The sequence below is a fragment of the Rhinolophus sinicus genome, chromosome 16 (genome assembly GCF_057876585.1).
Source record: "Rhinolophus sinicus isolate RSI-liver-muscle chromosome 16, RSI-T2T, whole genome shotgun sequence".
NCBI lineage: Eukaryota > Metazoa > Chordata > Mammalia > Chiroptera > Rhinolophidae > Rhinolophus > Rhinolophus sinicus.
Window position 1 is genome coordinate 171301030 of NC_142516.1, and position 19733 is coordinate 171320762.

At 33.1% G+C, this 19733-nt stretch overlaps 1 pseudogene; it reads right to left on the bottom strand.

Moving 5' to 3' along the window:
- Positions 1 to 147: 147 nt before the first annotated feature.
- Positions 148 to 17525, bottom strand: LOC109458356 (MORC family CW-type zinc finger protein 4 pseudogene; annotated as a pseudogene).
- Positions 17526 to 19733: the final 2208 nt, after the last annotated feature.

Sequence of the window (19733 nt, forward strand, 5' to 3'; positions counted from 1 at the left end):
CTGGTGTATATACCATGGCTTTCAAAATAATTCATATGTACACACTATCCAGTTTCATGTAACTTATACTATTGTGTAGGAGACAGATTTAAAAAGACAAAAATAATTGTTGTTTTTAACTCAACACAGGCAAATATAAATTTAGTGCTAAGTTAAAATGGAGAAGGTAAGCTGATCTTCTAATTCTTTAGGGAGCAGGGACCCCTGCTGTTGGTCTGGGGCCCCTGATTACAGAAATGAAACGTCCCTATTTTGGTATTCTTGCTTGCTTCTGGGTATTCTAAGGAAAGGTACAGTGGTGTGCTTCTTTCAGAACTGGATTTGTCATGGCTGTTTTCCCCTTCTGGGTAATCAACAGCTGCTTCTGTCCTCCTGTAAGAGCCAGGCATGGAATAATCTAGAGAGGGTGTTGTCATCTCATTCTGGAGACTCCTTCATTTCTGCACAGGTCCCTCACCTACGATCCATCGTACTTACTGGAAAACTGAAAAACACCAGAATCCAGAGGCCTAAGTTGAAGAGGCATTCTGCTTTCTTCTGCAATGGCTGAAAACTGGCTAGGCCTATCAATTTCGTCCTATCCAGTTGTCTTATTCAATTCATCCATATCTTGAATAGTAGGGATCTTCATGGGATTAGTGAATACCCGGTAATCACCATTTTCCATTGGCACCTTCTTCTTCTCAACAGTTTGATCTTGTTTCTTAGCTTTGCTCAAGTACAGGTCTTCATCAATGAGTTCTTCTTCTGGAACAGAATATCTCCTGTACTTTGGATGGGAATTATAGTAACAAAACCATCTTGCAGGTGATGTAGACAGATCAACCTTGCCAGGAAGCTTCCTTCATTTAAGACACTCATCATGCTGTACCCATGTCTGTTCAGGAATCTCCGGTACTGTCCTGGCTATGGCTGTGGTCTTAAACATTTCTTGGGATACTTTTTCCTTCAATAAGCACTGAGCTTCTGGGCAAGGCACTTGGTATACTCAAAGTTTTGTTTGTTGTAGGCAGGTTTTAAGAAATCTCACTCAATGATTCCAATTACTCCCACACCTTCTCCATGAGTTGACTTCACCTGGCATCCCCCCTTCTCAAGGGACTCTGAGTTGGTTGTAATGGGACATCATTACTCTAAACTGGTTATTATTCTTTCAAGAGAACAGAAAAGTTATTTTCATGTGCTTATTTGTGAAGGTAGATATATACATACATAGATAGATAGATAGATAGATAGATAGATAGATAGATAGATAGATAGATCTATATCTATATATATCTATATCTATCTATAGCTACAGCTACAGCTACATCTATCTATCTATCTATCTATCTATCTATCTATCTATCTATCTATCTATCAATCATATGCTACGTTGGCCAGGCTGTTGGCTATCATCTGAGTAGTCACCTTCTTTTGATGCAGAAAAATTTTCATTCATGCTTAATATACAGAATATCACAAAATGCCCATAAAGAATACTCTGTTTCTGGCACTCAGAGGTGATACCACCAGTCTCTTCTTTTATTATTACTGGAATTAGTAAAAAACAAAACAAAACAAAGCAAAAAAGAAAACAACAACAACAACAAAACAGAGAAACTCTGAAGCACTGCATTAAATATGAGGTCTGACGATTAAGTTTGTGAACTTGCCGCCGTGCGCCTACTTTGGTAGCACTGTACAAACAGCTCAGTAAGGTTTCATAACCTTGGTATATCAGTGTCTCACATGTTGTCCTGTGGCGGTGTCTTGCTGAGTGGCATTCATTATTGTTGTTGCATGTTTTTATGTGCTGTCACAAGAATGCTTGAGCTTGAATTAGAGCAATGAACAAACATTCAATTTCTTATTAAACTTGGCAAGAGTGGAAGTGAAATCAGAGACCTGTTAGTCCACATTTATGGGGATAATGCCATGAAGAAAACAGCAGTGTATAAATGGATTAAACGTTTTCTAAGGGGAGAGAACGCTCAGTGTTTAAGGGAGGTCAGCATGGTGAGTAATGAGCAGAACTTACAAAAACATTGCACAAATTTATCAAACTGTGCATCAGAATCATCGGCTGACTTTAAGAAGCATAGCAGACCAAGTAAACATTGATAGAGAAACAGTTAGGAAAATCTTGACCGAAAATCTTGGCATGAGAAAGGTATGTGCAAAAATGGTCCTGAAGGAGCTCACTCGTGAACAAAAGCAAAGAGTTGAAGTTTGCCAAGATCTTCCTGAGATGCATCACTGGTAATGAAACATGGGTGTACCAATACGATGCTGAAACAAAGCTTAAAAGTGCACAATGGAAGTCAGCCAAGTCTCCATGAACAAAAAAGTTCTGTCAGTCCAAATCAAGAGTCAAAATGGTGTTGCTAACTGGTTTTGATATCAGAGGAATTACACATTATGAATTTGCACCAACTGGACAGTTAACCGAGTTTATTTGGAAGAGCTAAAAAGGCTGTGAGAAAAAGCTAGACGACCTGAACTTTTCGCCAACGATTCATGGCTCTTGCATCATGACAATGCACCAGCTCACATAGAACTGTCCGTGAGGGCGTTTTTAGCCAGTAAAAAATAACTGTATTGGAACACGCTCCCTACTCATGCAATCTGGCCCCCAGTGACTTCATTTACCTGAAGATAAAGAAAATATTGAAAGGAAGACATAGCCCTTTTGATGACATTCAGAACATCAAGGGTAATCCAACTACAGCTCTGATGGCCATCCCAGAAAAAGAATTCCATAATTGCTTTGAAGGGTGGACTAGGCACTGGTATCAGTGCATAGCTTCCCAAGGGGAGTACTTCGAAGGTGACCGCAGTGATATTCATCAATGAGGTAGGTAGCACTTTTTCTAGGATTAGTTCATGAATTGAACTGTCAGACCTCAAATGTGGACTATATAAAGAAAAATAAATATTACAAAGACTCTTTCCATAAAGTATTGTAAATCTTAGAACAACTAGTAAAAAGCAAAAATAATGAAGTATAACCCAAAGCTAATAGAGACAGAAATGCTCAATTAATTCAAAAGTCATTTGATCCAATAAAATTACACTCCTAAATATTTACCCAAGAGAAATGGAAACATATGTCCACAAAAACGTTGCAAGTAAGCCAGATGTCCATCAACAGATTTTTTAATAAACAGATCCTGGCATATGTATACAAAGCATTACTAATCAGCAATAAAACAGGAACAAACTAATGATATTGATACAACAAAATGATGGATCTTAAAAATGTTAAGTTGGATGAATATAGCCAGAAACAAAATGTACAAATCATTCATATTATTTTAATTATATGACATTCTAGAATAGGCAAAACAAATCTATCATGACATAAATCAGATCAGTATAAACTGAAGACGGTAGTGGGGAAGGTTTGACTGCAAATGGGCATGAGGGAAATTTTTGTTTGGTGGATATATTTTATATTCTGAGCTGGGTGGTATATAAGTGCATACATTTGGCAAACATGTAATATGTTTGTTTTCTTTTACATAACATATATCTCAGCGTTTATTTAAAAAAGCATATGTAGGAGATATTATAAGCAGTAGATTAATGTTTCAATAGTGTACATAACATATAATATAGTCAAGATCACGGATGATATTGACTGAGGTTTAACTGTCTAATGAAAACATAATGTAATGTATGGATTTGGGTCCTTCTAAGATATTTAAGGTGCTGGATTGAGGAGAAATCTGTGAACAAGATTCAACAGAAGTAAGAGATGTAGTACAAAACCAAAAAATGTGGTGTCAAAATAAAAAAAGAAGATAAAACTCCATGATAAGTAGGTGTTGTATATTTTAAATATCGCAGAGATGTCAGCATTTGTCTTATTGGGCATTTAAATCATTGGTTGCCATGGAAAAGGTATTAATCTAATGGGGTCAAGAATCCAAATTACTTTGGCTTAAAGAGTGACTGATATGCTTAAACATGAAAATAGAAAGTGAAGACAACATTTGAAGAACAAAAAATAATTATGTATTTAGAGAAAAATTGCTCAAATGAGGATAAGAAAGAGAGGATGGAAATTTTAGCATATTTATAGGCTGAGTGGAAGGATTCAAAAAAATGCATGAGGCTAATAGTACAAGAGAAGGATGTACATGGTTGAGCACTTGAGCTAGTGTTTAGGGAAAATATCTAGGTCAAGATAGGAAGAATTAATTCTGCATCAGAGGAATGATGTTTGATTAGATGTGATAGAAAGGAATAAACAAAGTTGTGAGGGCACAATCTTTTCATGTATCTTTAGGTATATCTGAAACATATGGAGAAATTTTCTATCATCTGTTTTCTGGGAATTCATTTTTGCTTCAAAAATTTCTTATCTAAAAAGTTCAAGATAAGAGGGTCTACATATATTTTGTGTTTAATGCAGGTAATGATTTATTTACTGTCATAAACTCTTCATTTTTTATTAATCAGAAACTACCTAATTATATATATATATATATATATATATATATATATATATATATGAATTCCTAAATTCTTAAAGAGATAGGTAACAAAGTTGTCGTCTCAAGAAACATTAACTCAGTAATGATCATAAATACACAAATAGATATTGTTAATGCCAGCTTGAGTTCAATGCCAATTATGATAAGGGGAGGTTGCACCAGTGGAGGCATTGGAAGTTTATTACTAAGTAAATATTAAAAGAGACTTTATGGCAATGAATTATATTGTTAAAGATATGAGGAAAGGAATAAGAAATGAGGAGAGAGAGGGAGGGAGAGGGAGAGAGAAAATCAAGATCAGAAATGTGGAGGCAGAAAACACAGGCTATAAGAATAATAATAAAAGTCAATGAGTGTTTCTTTTTTTTTTTTTTTAACTAAACGTGATTTGAATCCTACCAGTGATATAATTTTGAACAAATTGCCTGCTTCCCCTTTTTTTTAAGTTCAAATATCCATTCTAGAGACAAAGTTACAATATCTATTATACATGTAAATACTATGAGGTATTATATGTAAAGAACCCACCATAGTCCTTGAAACAGTGTGTGGACCACAAAATAATTATGGTGAAAGAGTGGTTATTAGACTGGAATATTTTACTACAGTATGGATCTGAGTTTGGGAAGAAATTGGGAATTTATGTGTAGCGGCAGACATGATTGAATATGCTCTTGGGAAAGATTAAGTAAACTGCAAAATCATCAGCTTCTTCTTCCTCCCAAGTAAGCAATCAGTCATTAGAGTAAAATTATTTATGCTGATGTTAGAATGCATTACTTTTCACTTTATTCAATAGTAAGTCTGGCAGACTATTGGTTGCTGTCTCATGCCAAAGAATTCCTTGAAATTGATATATCTTGGTGTGACAGAGGACCGTGATGGATTATGCCCAAGAAGCATGATCCTATTGATTGGTAAATGGCACTCATTGCGGGAGAAACTGGTTGGTCATGGCAATGTATTCAATGTCTTTTTTGCTTATAATTGCCCCTGAAGTGTCAAAGTGTCTTTTCTTTCAACTGGCAAGAATATTGAACATATCTTTATGTCTAATTGACTTTAAAAGTATTATTTTAATATTAATCTAAATATTACTATATTTACCAGTAACAGGGAAAATGTATATACTACTGAATTTACTTCTGAATTGAATGTAAATTAATTTAAATAAAAGTTAAATCATATCTGAGAATATTTTGGTAACATCACCACATTTATAAGTATATTAGTTATTCTTTCCTATAAAAAATATTCAAACTTGTTCTTGTAGAAATACACCCTCAAAAACTTAGAACTAAAGTTTCTTTTTATTGTTTTATTTTTTATTATTTCACTTTTGTCCTTATTTTATTTTCATCTCTAATTTTTGTGTCAAATATTAGATTATGATGATGGCTAACAGAGCAAAGCAGAAGTCAAGAGAGTAGAAAATTGATGCCCCACAGGGGGGAAGAAAAAGTTCTCAAAAAGTTTAAAATTCAACCTTAAGACAATAAACAATCTAATAAAAAAGACACCAAATACCTTAGCAGACAGTTCACCAAAGAAGATATGCAGATGGCAAATAAGCACATTAAAAGATGCTCCACATCATAGGTTACCAGAGAAATGTACATGAAAACAAGAATGCATGAACATTGTATACGTATTAAAATGGCCAAAACCCTGAATGCTGACAACACCAAAAGCTGCTGAGGAGGAGCAGCAGGAAGTCTCATTCACTGCTGGTGGGAAGGCAAAATGATACAGCCACTTTGGAAGACAGTTTGTCAGTTTAGTACAAACTAGATGTGCTAGTACCATATGATCTAGCAATTGTGCAACTTGGAGTTGAAATGTATGTCCACAAAAAACAGCAAAACAAAACAAAACAAAACAAAAAACAAAACAGCAAAAAACAAAAACAAAAACTGCGCACAAATGTTTATAGCAGCTGATTCATCGTTGCCAAAACTGGGAAGCTACCAAGAGATCTTCAGAAGTGAAAGGATAATCTGGTACATGGACACAATGGAATATTATTTAGTGAAATGAGCTATCAGGCTATAAAAAGGCACAGGCAAAATGTAAATGTGTGCTTCTATGAGAGTGAAAGAAGAAAATAGGAAAGGCTACATATTATATGATTCCAACTTTATGACATTCTGGAAAATGCAAAAACGGTAGAGACAGGAGCAGGATCAGTGTATGTCAAGGTATAGGGGAGAGAGAGGGATGAATAGATGGAGCACAGGAATTTTAGAGTACAGAAGGTATTCAGTTCGGCACTAAAATGGTGGGTACATGTCATTTACACATTGGTCAAAGCCCATACAATATATAACACTCAGTGAACCCTATTGTAAACTATGAACTCGGGTGATAATACGCGTGTGTCAGTGTAGGTTCGACAGTCATAACAAAGGCCCTACTTGATAAGGGATGTTGGTAATGGGGAGACTATGCATGTGTGGGGGCAAGGAAGTCTCTGTACCTTCTGCTCAATTTTGCTGTGAACCTAAAACTGTTCTAAAAATAAATTCTATTAAAAAGAGACTTATACTTACATATTTGAGAAATACAGTATGGAGAATATCTTAGAACGCTCGTAGTTGGCTTTTTTTTTTTTATTAAAGAAGTCTCTAAAAGTTCCATTTCCCAGTGTTTCAACAGAAAACATATTCAAAAGGAAAAAAGTTTATTGATCTGGACCCCTCACAAAGTTATTTGTGTGAGGGTAAATACATTTATTTAAAAAGATTCTAATAACTTTGTATTTATTTATGTTATTACTTGTGCTCTCCAGAGGGGGAAATTCTAGTTATTCCATGCAATCCTTTTCCCTAACAAGAAATTATATGGTAGACTTATCTCCAGGAAAACTGTAGGCAGAGACAGTCAGGATGTTGGTCTCTTTTCTTTTTCCAATACCTCTATCAGCCTGTTCCTACCATTCAGGTGTAGTTGCCGTTATGGTTACCAGTACATTTAAATAGCTTCTATTTGAGTCTTAAGTTTTCATGCAAAATGAATTGAGAATGGTTTTATTAAAACAACTTAAAAATCAATAAACTGTTACATTCAAATAGTCCATAATCTCTGAAGAGATATTTGATCATCACTGTACTGAACATAATGAGTGACTCATGAATTCCATAACTACATAGTCAAGTCAAGGGGAAAAACTCTCAATATTATTTGCTTTATCACAGGATTCTCTCTGTATATGTTAATATTCTAATGTTACATATTTTAATATTTGCCATACTTATTGCTTCACAATAAAATATTTCCAACAATACTTTTAGAATTATTAAGACTCTACTTCTATTTATAACTGACATGCAATAAAATGATTATCAGTAGAAAGAAAATTTAGTAAGAACTGAATTAGCAAGACTGAATTCTTTAGTAAGAACTGACTCCATGGAAACGTATTGGTTCAATCTTACAAACGCATGATTAATAACTTGAGTATATTATATTTGGGGGAAGTACATGGAAGAATTTAATCAATACATAACAGTTGCATCAAGGAGATTAACTGTCTACTATTGTTGAGCTGGAGTAATAAACATGTCTGTCCTAAATTCACTTTGTTACTATATCTAGCTTATGAAAAAATGAATTTGTAGAAAGGTTTTCATTAGCACCTTAACATTTTGTATAGTTTATATCATGAATAAATTTAGATTTAGTTATTGGACTTAACCTAAATGATAGCCTAGGAATTTTTAATCTCATTTTCTAATGCTGTAAGTTTCAGTTTGATATCACCAATGACAAATATATACTGTATCGATGACTGTGGCTTTTAGCCTGTCAGAAATAACATTGAATTATCTTAGGACTTTCATAGGCTTGCAGTTTATCACCTCGTAGTTTCTTTTGCCTTATATATAAATATGCTACCTAGAGAAGAATTAAAAATGATATATGCTTTTTGTTGTCATATAAGGGAATTGTTAAAGTGTCTAAATTTAATGTGCCTTAAGATGTTTTGCATACTATTTTATTCCAATACCTCTGAAAATGCAGAAGATACATCTGATAACAAACTTCATCCTTATTCGAGATAAAAATAATATAAAAAATTTCTCCTTTGTTCAAATAAGGGAGTTAAAGCATCTGAATATTACATTTAATATGCTGGGAATATAAAAACACAAAACAAAACAAAACAAAACAAAAACAGACTTTAATACAAATGTTAATATTCAATATAAGAAGAATCTACATTACATAAAAAGGAACAATCGAGCTAGATATGCAATTCATCAAATTTTCTGCTGTTTTACCACACATCTTTCTTATCATTGTTAAAAATACAATGTTTCCTACTGATACTACCCTCATACTGCAGACATCTGAACTTTAGTTTTACAAAACTTACATTTCTCTTGATCAAGACTCAATGCCAAGTACCTTCCTCATAACATTAGATCAAGCAGCCTAACTTTCTCCCACATCTTAGACCCTGTCTTCCTCCTCAACCAAAATCTAAGAGCAAGCTCTTAGTAAACATTTGTTAATAGACTGATTTGCCTGGAAGCTTGATACTAAAAACAGTGTTTCTTATCAAACTTTGTTCTGCACACACACACACACACACATACACAAACATCTGTGTGTGAATAAATATAAATACATTTCATATTTTGCATTCAATATGTATAAATAAATATAAACATATCTGTGTGTTCATAATATATATATATGTATATATATATATACATATATATATACATATACATATATATATATATATGTATATATATATATATATATATGTATTTATTCTGTATTTGTCTTATATTGTAGAAAGACTCAGAAAGAAAGGACCAAAATATACATTTCAAAATTTATCTGTGTGACTTCCTTAGTTTGGGTCTTGATATTATTGATGAGGGGATGCTTCAATTTACTGTTAAATTAATTTAATTATAAATATTAGATATTTATTAATTGGTTACTTTATTGTTTAAAAATAGGAAAAAAGAGCAACATCTATGCCCTTTAGGAAGAAATGACAGTCATTAAAATAATATAGAGAAAAGTTTTTTATACTTTTATTTTTATTAGGTCCAACATTTTTTCAATCTGCAATGTTTTCAAAGCCTGTCTCGTTATCTTCCAATGATAAAATCTAAACAAAATTTTAATAGTTGTTTTAGTCAAAGAAAAAAATGTTATGATGAAATTGAATAAATCTATTCCTTTAAAATGAGTGTTAACATAAGCATATCCTTATAAACAAGTCTGAAATGGATTAGATAGACATAAAGGGACACATTAAAAATTACCAATTCCTCCTCATGCTAAGAAACAAATAATATTTCCGGCTATTGAGAATTTGAGAGTAGACTGCTCTGTTCAGGTTAGGATTCTACAATGAAATTCCACACTTGGTTTGTGCAAATGTAGTTGACTTTTTTTGTTTGCCCTGTGGTGTTTTCCAACCCTGCCATCTGTGCTGAGATTAGTAACATTAAATTAGAACACTTAGGTTTATTTTATGCTTATAAACGGGCTCAAACTTCACTTTATGTGTTGTTATCCTCAATAGATTTCTGCTGAGATTTGCTTTTTCTAGTATCACCTGTAAAAATATTTGTTGTACACTTTTCTATATTACTGGGATTTTGTTTTCCTCTTTCATGTCCCTTCAGCTCTCCCTATCATTTGAGTGTTTCATATTTTGTGATTGTTTTTTCCCATAGTTCCCCTTTTGTGTATGGATACTTGTCTGCTAATCCTAAAAACACCATAGTGGTTGCAGTTGTTTGTGTATAACAATTTCTATCATTACATTTACATATCGTCACACAAGCAAAAAGTAATGCTTTTAAAACAGAAGACCAATTCTCCCCTCACATTGAGCATAGGGAAACATTTTTGTAAAGCTTTTAAACCTACTTGTTCAATGCATAGAAAATTAAAATAAGGGAAAAGAAGGAAGATGATTGTATAATAAGAATCCAATGGAAGCCAGAAAAATAAGCTTACAAAAGTGATATAAAAGGGTAGCCTATTAAATAATAGTTCCAGGTTATATCAAAATGTAGCCGCTTGGTATAGGAAAAAAATAGCCAAGCCATATGATACTCAGAAAATGCAGAGGATACATTGAATTAATGCAAAACAGCCGATGTCCTTAGTATACAATTTAAACTGTCATAAGTTTTTAGGCTTCCTATTTACTCTTCGGTAAGGCAGAGAAGGATAAAATATATGAGATAGAGTTAAGACTAGTTTTAAAGATTTCATGCTCAATGATGTTTATCCTTGATTTTGTAGAAAACACTTTATTTTTTTTATTCAGGTATAATTTATGTACAACTTTATGTCAGTTTTAGGTTTACAATGTAATGATGAAATATTTGTATATATTGTAAAATGATCACGATATGTCTAGTTCATATCCCTTACCATACATAATTACATAATCTTTCTTAGGATGAGATTTAAGATCTACTCTCTTAGAAACATGCAAATATACAACACAGTATTATTAACCATAGTTGCCATCCTGTACATTACATCCCTATGACTCGTTTATTTTATGACTAGAAATTTGTTCCTTTTGTCCCCCTTCACTGATTTGACCCACGCCCCCTACTCCCCTGCCTCAGGCAACCACAGTCTATTCTCTGTATCTATGAGGTTGATGAAATTTACGTTTTAAAGCATTCGTGTCATATCCTATATACCATGACTCCCAAACCTTTTGGCTTTCCTGTGATTGAAGAGTGGACATATGAAGCAACCCCCATTTGGTTGCTTCTCCAGTAGACCCAATAGCTCAAGGCTCTGTTTAATGGTGAATGAACCCATTAGCTTTTTTGTTTATTTAATTTATAACATTATATAAATTTCAGGTGTGAAACATTATAATTTGACATTGAAGAAAATCTTTGTATCAAAACTGACACATTCACAATGAGAGTACAAGTAGTTTGTTTATGGATATAGTTGGTACACTACAGATGTTCTGCGACTTACAGTGGGGTTGCATCCCAATAAACCCACAGTAAGTTGAAAATGTTAAGTCGAAAATATGTTTAATACACATAACCTATTGAATATCTTAGCTTAGCCTAGCCTATCTTAAACGTGCTCAGAACACTTACATTAGCCTGCCGTTGGGCACAAGTATCTTGCTGCCCATGCTCAACATCACACGAGTACTGTACCCACATATCGCTCTCCCAGGAATAGATCAAAATTGAAAACTGGAAGTATGGTTTTTATTGATTGTGCATCTCTTTGCCCCATTATAAAGTTGAAAAATCATAAAATGAACCTTTATAAATTGGGGACTATCTGTATTATTAACTTATTCACATTCTCTATTTTTCTCTAATTGTTTCTCTAAGTATTATTCTCCATTCATCAATATCATGGTTATATTTTATTCAGCCCTACGATTTCTAATGTGAGCCTTTCCTCTTAAATACTTTGAACATGGTGCAAGTGACACTATACAATTTCTAGTTATTATCTGAAACTTAAGCACTAAAACAAAAAAGGTGGGCGTATATATTTTGACAGTAGTTAAAAAGAGAATCGGAAGTGGGGAAGATCATTAAGTGACTTTCCTTTTTCACAATTACTATCCTGAAAAGATTGAAAACTATTGGAATCAATTATGTAAAATTGTTTACATATTTACTCATTTGTGAATTAAAATAGTGTATATGTAGGGTCATCTGATTATCCTTGTATTATTATTTTTGTTTGTGGTGATTCATTTGTTTTCTCACTATCCAAGAAAAAATACGTGTGCTTTATATTAGGTATTTTAATGTTACATTGTCATTCCATTTATAATTTAAATCAATGTATATGTATCAAAGACTTATACTACACCAAAAACTTTACATATATTACATACAGATTAACACTGTATGAATTAGTAGTGAATTAGTCATTGAAAGTTGAAAATATGCGATCTTATTTCAAATTTCATGATATTCATTATATTTTCAACGTCAGAATTACCAGATTATATGCTGAAACTATGCAGACCAAATGACAAATTAGGTTAAGGACCACATTTTGCGAAATAAATATAGTTTCTAGTAAATCACTTTATATAAATGATGTTTACTGAAAATTTGTCTCACTTAAAAACAGAGAGAGAGAGAGAGACAGAGACAGAGAGACAGAGAGAGACAGAGAGAGACCTGTATGGTAAAACTTGTATTTCTAACACATTGGGAACAGGTCATGGGCTACTCCTGATAACTTTAACATCTTACAAGTTTTATCTCTCTACTGGTAGTACTTTTTCAATGTCAAAATATTCCAGTAATATTGAAGTAACTGCTAAGAAAAAATATTAGAATCTCTTATACTGCTCATTTAGGGAAAAAAAAAAAAAATGGACAGCCAGTAGTGGGAGGGGGAATGTAAACATATTCTGTTGTACTTTTTGAGGAATCACCACCTTTATTTTATCAAATATATACGCTAAAGTGTATATATATATATATATATATATATATATATATATATATATATACAATATGAAATAACAGAAAATACTTAGTAGTGATAGGGATTTCTTCTTCTCCCACTCCCCCCCCTTACTCTTCCCCTCTCCCTCCTCTTCTTCCTCCTTTCTTCCAGATGCTATGCTAGCCAAAAAAAAAAAAAAAAAAAAAAAAGAGGGGATGGGCAATAAAAGGGATTTGCTCACCAAATATCATTCCTAATCAAGAGAAATTCTATTGAAATTATTGAAATAGGTTTAAAATTCCTAAGTAGTTTAGCTTATGCTATGAAAATATAGACTAGGCACTATTAATAAATGAAAATAAATGTATGAGTCTAATATTTTATTCAAGCTTGTAAAACAGTGAGACACTTTGATAATAGCTTGATTTGTTTACATTAATTAAAACAATTAATTTGTGTTATACTCCAAATAAACCATAAATTGATATTTTAATTCATTTTTTCTACTGCCTTTGATAAACAGTGAAGGCCATTAGAACTGCTTATGTGCTCTTCTAAATGAATGTCCTAATGTATCAAGATGGTAGCCAACTATGATAATGGTTTTGGTCATTGAAGTGACTTGGAGATACAGTCTGCCAGCAGCTAAGCTTTTATTTACACAAAATCTTCCAAGAGACATAACCTTGCTGCATATTTCTAATTTTCAAAGGAAGTTTCAGAGAAATAGGTTCATTTTTATCCAAAGAAATTGTACTAGCCAAATAAGATGAATGAAGTCTTAACTGAATGATTTTGGCAGTGAATAAATCAAAGCTTAGATGTTGTTTTTAAGTGATTTTCAGCTGCTAAAACGCCTCTAAAGTTTTATATAAGAAGGGCAAGCTACTATTCGGTCATCCTGCAATACAACAAGCTATTAAATATGAAGATGCTTCTAGGGTTTGGTAGAAACAAAATCAGTAAAGAAATGAAATGATCAGTCTCTTTGTATGCAATGGTCTTATGACACAAGTGACTTGTATATATATATATATATATATATATATATATATATATATATATATGAATATATGTATATATACAAATATATTTATATATATATATTTACAAATATATATGCACACACAAATCACTTGTGTCATAAGACCATTGCATACAGAGAGATTGATCATTTCATTACTTCATTGATTTTGTTTCTACCAAACCCTAGAGGCATCTTCATATTTAATGAATTCCATATATATATATACACACACACACACACACATATGTATGTATATATATATGTATATGATATACCTGTATATAATGTGTGTAGATATATAATATATATAATTAAATATATGTATATGATATATATGTACATAAGTAAATAATTTAGTAAATTTTGCATTCAATACAACAGTAAATACAGGTGGTAGGTTTAATTGAGTTCTGTAAAATATTCAGATGGAAGTACATTTGATTAAAATTATTGTTTTTCCAATTTCCTAAGATTTGTGAGATTTGAGAAAAAAAAAAAAAAAAAAAACTAAAACAAAAAATAGAAGCCAACACCAAAAGCAGTAAAGGGTTTACTCAAAAACCCTAGACATTTTCTGGTTTTACAGTTTTTTCTTTTAAATTGCATAGTTATAGATTAATATAATAAAATTGTCCATCAGTCTTTGAAACTGTTGAACCCTGTTTGCAGAAATGCACAAAAAGCTGACAAATACTTTTTACTGTTCTCTCTGGAACTCATAGATTTCCTCACAGATAGTCCACATTCACTTCTGTTTGATATCGAGGTGAAGCAAACTTCTGGGTGTTATTCTTCAGAGTCATTAACTTTTCAGTAACTTTAAAAATATCTATCCTGCTTGAATCACTTTCTCAGTTTATTATTTTTTTCAGATAATTTTATTTTAATGTCAACCCTAAATGTTTTCTAAAATAAAATTATCAACTTCATCTTGAAAAGAATAGTTTCTATGATTAGATCTGGATTGCTACCTATTGTCTTCTAATTTTACATTAAGAACTTAAGTACTTTGCCCTTTACCAATTTGGAGAATTTATACTTAACTATCTGAAGAATCCTAACAGAACCTAAAATTATATGAATCATGCACTTTCTATTGGTATTTGATTATCATTCGTAAATGAGAATTGTTAACCTAAATATAAAAGGCCAATGTGAGAAGCAACAAGCATTTATTTGGGATCAGAAAGAATTGCAATTCTGGGAAGTACTGATTCATGCAGAAGACTAAATGATTTTCCCATTAGGAGGTGAAGGGAAGAGATATTGATGAGAAAGGGAAGGGAAATAATTACATGAATAGAGGGAACAGATTTTCATTGATGTTAATAAGTCAATGAAGGGTTTTTTTATAGGTGCAAATTTGCTGTTAGTCTTTAGCTGCACATGGTGGTGTTAATTCTAAAGGATGTCCTTAATTTTTAGTTCAGTGGTCAGGATGTCTGCATTCTTATTAGCTTTACAAATAATTGTTTGGAATACAGTGTTGCTTTGTACCAGTAGCAAAGTAATTTTGCCCAGTTCAAACATTTTGAAGGTTGAGGAGTAAGACATACAAGGCAATTCCTCTGGGAGAGCAGCTCTAACTCCATTTTGGACTGGCTCCATTTATATTACTTTTCTACAGAATCGCATCTATCAATTTACTATAATTAAGAACCATGTTTAAACTCAGTGCTATTGTCAGGGTCAATGGATCTATAACAATTAGGAAAGTGTAATATACAAATTCAGCCAGCTTTGGCTTGGTTAAAAAAAGTCTGTAAGACTGGTCACCTTTATTTGCTTACTGTATGTATCAAATATCTGATTTTAACAGGCACCAACATTGTCCGTCTCCATCCTGGTCTAAGCATCTATATAGAATTGTTTTAGAAGTTGTTTAACTCAGGACATTATGAATAACAAAGAATAAGCTTTTTGAAAGTAAATGGATCCATAAACTATACTAAAAAATTATACAGGAGTGACAATTAAATTCGCGAACTTGCTACCGTGCGCTTACTTTGGCAGTACTGTACAAACAGCTCGGTAAGATTTCATAAACTTGATATATCAGTGTTTCACAGCTGTGTTGATATTGATGTGTGGCAATGTCTTGTTGAGTGGCATTCAATATTGTTGTTGCAAGCTTTTGTGTGCCATCTCAAGAATGTCTGAGCTTGAATTAGAGCAATGAACAAACATTGAATTTCTTTTTAAACTTGGCGAGAATTGAAGTGAAATCAGGGACACGTTAGTCCAAGTTGGTGGGGATAATGTCATGAAGAAAATGGCAGTGTACAAATGGATTAAACATTTTTCTGGCAGGAGGGAACGTGTCCCTGATGAGGAGAGGTCAGCACAGCCAGTAACAAGCAGAACTGATGAAAACATGGCAAAACTTCATCAAATTATGCATCAAAATCATCAGCTGACTGTAAGAGGCATAGCAGACTAAGTAAACGTCAATAGATAAACAGTTAAGAAAATCTGAACTGAAAATCTTGGCATGAGAAAGGTGCAAAAATGGTCCAGAAGGAGCTCATGATGAACAAAAGTGAAGGAGAGTCAAAGTTTGCCAAGACATTTTGGAGAGGCAAGACGATGTTTTGAGCCATGTCATCACTGTTTTTTAAACATGGGTGTACCAATACGATTTTGAAACAAAGGGTCAAAGTGCACAATGGAAGTCAACCAGTTCTCCATGACCAAAAAAGTTCCATCAGTCCAAATCAAGAGTCAAAACGATGTTGCTAACCATTTCTGATATCAGAGGGATTATTCATTATGAATTTGTACCAACTGGACAGTTAACCAAGTTTGCTATTTGGAAGTTCTGAAAAGGCTGCATGAAAAAGTTAGAGGACCTGAAATTGTTGCCAACAGTTCATGGCTCTTGCATCATGACAATGCATCAGCTCACAGAGCGCTATCTCTGAGGGAGTTTTAAGCTAGTAAACAACTCATTGTATTGGAACACCCTCCCTTACTCACCTGATCTGGCCCCCAGTAACTTATTTCTTTACCCAAAGATAAAAGGAAATATTGCAAGGAAGACCTTTTGATGACGTTCTGGGCATCAGGGGCAATCTGACGACAGCTCTGATGGCCATTCCCAAAAAAAGTGTTCCAAAGCTGCTTTGAAGGGTGGACTAGGCGCTGGCATCAGTGCATAGCTTCTCATAGGGGAGTACTTCGAAGGTGACCATAGTGATATTCAGCAATGAGGTATGTAGCACTTTTTCTGGGATGAGTTCACAAACTGAATTGTCAGACCTCATAAGAAATCACTCACTGAAACTATTTATAGTGATCAAAAATAATATGTTCTAAATTTGAATATGTCAATACTTTTGCTTACTAAGAAAATGGTGAGCAAACTCAATCATTTAGATTAGGGAAGTATTTATCGAAAATACTCCCTATTTTAAGTGCGAAGCAAAATAGTTTCAAGGCTAAATAAGCATGTGCTACACTCACTAAGTGAAACATTGCAAATTACATTACTGTCCAGGATCCCCAAAATGCAGATGTCAATTGTTGATCCCTAAGGAGCTATAGTCTGTACTAGTGTATCCCTGAGACTTACCCATTCTTAGGGGACAGGCATCAATAAACTGCTCAGAAATTTTTATATATATATATATATATATATATATATATATATATATATATATATATATATATATATATATATATATATATTAGAAGGCCAACTCATATTGAAGAAAATCTTTCTAGCTCTACTTTGGTAAGAGTGTTTTTTTATTTCTTTTATTAATGAATGAGTGTTGAATTTTGTCCAGTGACTTTTTTTTTACATCTGTTGGAATTATTATGTTATCTTTATCCCTCATTTTAAAAGACAAACAGATTATTCACAAAAATATCTGTTAACAAAATTCAAGATTCATTCTTTTTTCTTTTTTTTTTTAATTTATCTTTTTGGTGTTTGCTGACTTTCTTGAATCTGTAAGCTTATATTCTCCCTAAAATTTTTGAAAATTTGCCATTTTGTGCAATTATTTTCCTGTCCTATCTCCCTCTACTTTCCTTCAGTGATTCCAATTGTTATACTGCTTGATATTGTCCCACAGGTCACTGCAACTCTGTTCATTTTACTTCAGTGTTTTGTATTGAATAATTTCCATTAATTAGTCTTCACATTTAATAATTTCTCCCACCATCTCTAGTGTGCTGGTAAGCCAACCTAGTGATATTTTCATCAAATTATTGAAATTTTCAATTTAACTTTGGCATATTTTAGTGCCACTTCTCTGCTGAGATTATCTTACTTTCACTCATTAAAGTTATATTTTATTTTCAACTTTAAACTTAGACTCTTTAAAGTTTCTGTCTGCTAAATTCAACATAGGTGCCTATCATCACTGACATAATTTAGGAATCACCTTCCCATTTCCTCAACATCTAAGCACCTGTAGAGAGAGAATTCCGCTAAGTCCTCTGAAGCCAGACCACTCACAGAAATGAGGAAGTCATAGAGTTGATCCCTGCCGATGAGGGCCCACCGATGGCTGTCCCAGGATAAGCCTGAGTCACCATGATCTGTACTCTGCCTGTATTAATGTTGCTATTTCTGGGATCTGCTGACAGAACTGCCCCAATTTCTATCTGACAAAAAAATGACTGTTAGGTCATCTGTGGCTCTTTTCTATGTCATCAGATTATAATAATCTCTATCTGGAGGCATGAGGGCCTATCAGTTTCAAGTCCCCTCCTGAGCCAGGGATCTTGGAGCCTGCTGGATTCATGGGGCCAGCAGGGGCCAACTTTGTGTATGTAGATAATACATTAACTGTAAGTCTTGAATACCTAAGTATAGGACCACTCATTTGGAAATATACATTGTGTTCTAAGTTTCATCTTTGGAGTCGAAAATTGATCATACACATTTTACCACCTTATGGTGCCTGGGGTATTTCTGTGCATCTGTATTAACCTGACTGACTACCCAGACATTTGTAAAGGTGTTTGTTTATAAACCCAAGGTATTAGAAATAAATTCTTGAAACTACAGATGTTCTCATTTACAAAACCGTGTCACCAAATAATTGCAAGTAACAACATTAACAGTCCCTACTGATGAATTGTCTTTTACCTTATAATATATTGATCCACAAAATCTTACAAGCCATTGAAAAATAATGATGGCAAGTACATATTGCTATTAACACATTTTCTTACTATACTACTGTGTTTCCCCAAAAATAAGACTGGGTCTTATATTAAGTTTTGCTCCAAAAAACGTATTAGGGCTTATGTTCAAGGGATGTCACCCTGAAAAATCATGCCAGGGCCTATTTTCTGGTTAGGTCTTATTTTTGGGGAAACATGGTATTCATTTCTTAGGGAAAAAAGTTTGTTCATAGTAATCTCATGATCCTTTGTATTGCTGCAGTTATCAGTTGTAATGTCTCCCTTTTCAATTCTGATTTCATTTATTTGAGTCTTATCTCTATTTTTCTAAGTATAGTTAAAGGATTGCCTATTTTGTTTAAAAACTGAGCTCTTATTTTTGTTGATATTGTCTAGTCTTTTTAGTCTCCGTTTCATTTTTCTGCTCTGATCTTTGCTAACTCCTTCCTTCTGCTAACTACGGGCTTAGGTTATTCTTCTATTTCTAGTTCCTTGAGGTGTAAAGTGAAGTTGTTTATCTGAGATTTTATTTTTTCTTAAGGTAAGTGTTTATAGCTATAAACTTCCCTCTTAGAACTCCTTTTTCAGTATCAAATATATTTTGGTATGGTGTGTTTCCATTTTCGTCTCTTTCAAGGTTTTTT